Below are 4,782 nucleotides of genomic sequence, written 5' to 3' on the forward strand. Positions count from 1 at the left end.
TATGTTTTTGAGGAGGACACTTCCCGTTAGCCCCCAAGATCAGAACATAATTTTTACATTACTGAAAAAAGTACAAATGAGTGTGCATTGTCAGTTTAATATACATATACTCATATTTAGTAATCAAAACGTTAGTACTAATTGATTTATTAAAGTTATAAAAGGAAAAACATTTATATTTTTTCAATAAAGTGCAAATTGTGTTCTGGCCTTGGGAAGGCATAGGGGTTTTGAGCCCAACTTATGTTAATTTCTGCTCTTTTTGAGTTTGACTCGGTTATTTATTGTAATTTCTGTTTTTTTTGTGTTTCATATATTTATCGATGCTGATTTGTGGTAGTTTCACGCTTGGTAGGTTATTTGATTTTATTTTTGCTCAGTTTTTGTTTAGTGAGGTTCTTTACTTTTCTTTGTAAAACTTATTTTGCGGAAAAAGTATTTTTAATTAATCAAAATACATATAACCAATCGGGTACTCTTATATTTTGCAGCAAGTGTCTCAGTGGCTATGGCGGTTATGTCATTCCTGGAGGCATAGTTATTGGACTTTTTCAACCATTGTATGCAAAAGGGCTATTCAAAAAATTTGATCGAGTTAGGCCTATTGGATGATCGGGATTCAGGGGGGTGGCTAGTAGAATGTTAATTTTGAATTATGACACCGCCATAGGACTATGTTATTCTGACACCGCCATAGGACCATGTTATTCTGACACCGCCATAGGACCATGTTATTCTGACACCGCCATAGGACCATGTTATTCTGAGACCGCTATAGGACCATGTTATTCTGACACCGCCATAGGACCATGTTATTCTACGTTACTCTATGTTCCTTCCTGTGCTATTTGGGATTGCGTAATATGTTATGAAGGACAGGTTTCTGACATAATTTATGTAGGCCAGATTTCTACTTCATAATATATGGCATACATGCCTTTTAGGGTAAATCCGTGTAAAAAAAACCGGTGTGTCTTGTTTATGTGTTAATATATTCAGTTTTTATAGAAGAAAATCGAGTTTAAAATTATAATTTTATACAGTTTGAATACTTCATTCGTTCTATTGATATATATATATATATATATATATATATATATATATATATATATATATATATATATATATATATATATATATATATATATATATATATATATATATATATATATATATATAATATATATATATATATATATATATTACGATCATTTACACTGGTAGAGATATGGAATCTTCTAAGCGACTTTTGGTGAGTAAAATTTTTTTATATTATAATAAAAAAGAAATCCATTTTTTGTCTCGCCATTAAGTTAAGGAAGAATTTCCTTTACCTTTCTTACTTACACTTTTTTTCACCGTGCTGTTAGCTCTTTTAAAAAGCTTCCTATGTTAATTAAAACAGTCCATGTGTTCCAACTTTTGTAAATATTCAAAAAAAAAGAGAGGCAGGTTCACTTCGATTTTGGCTCATCGTACATGAAAAAATTAAAACAGAATTTGCATATTAGTTTCGGCAGATTTAATCCGAATATGAAGGGTTGCCCCCTCCTCAATATCATGCTCTTTACGCTAAAGCTGTTAGCACTTTCAAAACAGCTTCCCATTCTAATTAAAAAAGTCCCTGTTTTTTTTTTCTTCAAATCTCAGTAAATATTCAAAACAGGGACAGTCAGTTTCACCATAAAATGGCTTTCTAAAAATTGAGTTATGACATAACTTACGAATTAACTTACATAAAGACTTTATATATTTATATGTTTTTATAATGTGTATTAATGAGTTTAACGCTATTTAGTACCTCTTTCTTTGCGCTAAAATATGTTATCACTTTCAAAAAAGATTACTATTCTAATTAAAAGTCCCTGTTTTTTTTCTACAAATTTCAGGAAAATATTAAAAACAGGGCAGTCAGATTCAACATAAAATAGCTTTCTCGAAATTTAGGTATGACATAACTTAAAAATTAAATTAAATATCGAACGTCTATATTTGCACGCTTTTATCACAGAAATTAAGGAGTTTACCCATATTCAATAAATTACTCTTAACGCTTAAGTCTAAATTTTGTTCCAATCACAAACTCTTGAATCACACAGACCTGTTAATTAGAATAGATACCTCTTTTGAAAGTGCTAAAAAAAAACTTTAGCGTAAAGGGGTGAGGTATTGACTAGAGGGCGAGCCCCTTCATGTACTTAATAATTTTTTGGTTTAGGTTATGTCTAGGAGTCTTCTTTCTTCCTTTTTCTGTGATTTCAAGTATTTCGATATTAATGTATATAAAGACTTAAAAGGTCTTCATATAAAGTTGAAAAAAAAAGATCTATAATATTCAACTTTATATTTTTGATAATATGGAATTGAAAGGACCAGTACCATCAATCAATATTCTAAATTAATAAAAATTAAACTAGCTAATTAAATTGTTTAATTTTTTCAAATGTTTGGAGTCTAGTACTGTGCTATTGAAGGGGCAGTGCCCTCTAGTAAGCTAAATAGTTTGAAAGCTGAAAATGATTTTTATTTTAGAATGCTGTTGATCAGCCATCGCAACAAAAGCGTGCAAAATTGGATGAATCCCAGGACAACATTGAGACAGGATTAATCGAATCATTAAATGCAATCAGGCCAAGTGTAATTCGCTTCGCTCCACATTCCGAAGGGAAGAAGGAATCTGGCAAGCTAGCTGTGATTTTTGACGTAAGTGTAAATAGATATTCTGAAAATATTTTTATAATTTATTAAATAGATATCTTCTACGCTTGAAGCGAATACTGCTCTTTGGGCAATTGAGTTGTAAAAAATATAGGACGCAATACAGCTGAATTAGCATATATATATATTTGGTATAATGAGATGCAAGAGCCTTCTGGGTGTTACAAATTTATAGCGTCGTCAGCTTCATCTATGCTTGAGATATCTAGATTATTTTGATTTTTATTCTTGTTCTTTTTTTGTTTAATGGAGTTTTCTACTTTTCTCTGAAAAACTTATTTTGTTGAAAAAGTGTTTTTAATAAATTCTTTATAAAATACAATTGAAGTGAATAATGCTTTTTGGCGATTGAGTTGTAAAAAAATATAGGACGCACTATAACTGAAATTAGCATATATATTTGGGATAGGGAGATGCAGAAGTCTTCTGGGTGTTACAAATTTATAGCCCCTTCCGCTTCATCTATGCTTGAGATATCTAGATTATTTTAATGGAGTTTTCTACTTTTCTTTGAAAAAAACTTATTTTGTAGAAAAAGTGTTTTTAATTTATTCTTTATAAATGACGTTTAAAATACAAGGATGATTCAATTAGAACAATAAGTAACTTTTTTTGAATATTCATCTTCGATATTCAACCGATTTTTAATGTTTAAATTTTTGTGTTAATAATTCTAGAGTGTGCTTCGTTTAACACAGACAAGTTCCGGGAGTAATGTTTGAAGAACTTCATAATTTCTGAAAACAATCAAAAGAAAAAAATCTTAGACAACGGTGAAGGCTACTTTAATAATAAAAGTTGTTACAAGAGTTACCATAGGGGATATTAACCTAAGCTTTAGTTATTAAATCGTTTGTAATTTGCAAGGATTTTCCTTTTAAAAGAAAAATTGTGTCTTGTAGAACTGATACTTTAATCGTTTATATTGAGTGAGAAACAAGTTCTTCTTCTTCTTAAAATGATTTATTTAGTAAAGGTTTAGTGCTACAAACACTTCAATCAAATCCATCACCAAGCGACATAGGAAAATTTAGAATTTCGAGAAAAGGGAGAAACTTACACCAACACCACCAACCAATGTATGGGATGCATGCTCATTAACCGAGGCTGAAGAGCAATGCTTCATAGAACTTACTGCCTCGGTTGAACGATGATCGGGTCTTATTGAAAAATACAATCCAGAGGAACAGGCACTAGAGTTGGATCCCCATTTTGCATTATCATTCTGAAAATTATATTTTTTTCGAATAGAACCATTAGTTTTATATATCATTCTCTTGTTCTAACTAATCCTCTAGGAATAAGAGTTCATTTTCCTGAATAAGCAAAACATATTTTTAACATGTTCAGTTGTCATTATGATAGAAATATTCCAATGTAACTTTGTTTCTTTTGATTGTTCGAGTAGTGGAATATTAACTACGAAAAATTGACATAGTTTATTAACTTTATAAAAATAATCGTTATTTCACATAAAAAAAATAAGCCCCTTTTTTTTCTACAGATTAATGAAATAGTAGTACCAATGGATCATGAATCTTCAGCATTTAATGGACCTGAACCAATTCTAGCACCATCAAAGGAGTTTAGAGACGACCCTTCATTAGTTTTAGACAATATGGAGTGGCTTAGAGGTTTTCTTAATGATTGTTTTGGGAATATGGCTAGCGTAGATGATTTAACTTGTGACATTGACATGATAGAAGATCCAGAGTGGGCAGATATATTCATGATTTAGAATTTAAGTGATGTTAGTAGTGAACTGAACCGGATCATCATATAAAATTTACGCCACAGGACAATACAGGCTGGCTCGATCAGCTGTCCCCAAACACACTGGAAGACATGCTAACTAACCTAGGGGACTTTATGCCATCTCCATCTAATGTAATTGAACAGACGGGGGGTGGTGTTATTGACAATTCTATATCACCCCCCACCATTCCGCTTAATGATACACCTAGCGCTAGTAATAGTAGTAGTAATACAGCAACAACAATGCAAATTGTTGGACTAAATTTTTCCAGGGACATTTTTGACGATGACTTTACCATTAGTGAATTG

Source organism: Artemia sp. Qi Xiang Cuo, chromosome 6 (genome assembly GCF_049724085.1).
Source record: "Artemia sp. Qi Xiang Cuo chromosome 6, ASM4972408v1, whole genome shotgun sequence".
In the NCBI taxonomy this organism is placed as follows: Eukaryota; Metazoa; Arthropoda; class Branchiopoda; order Anostraca; family Artemiidae; genus Artemia; species Artemia sp. Qi Xiang Cuo.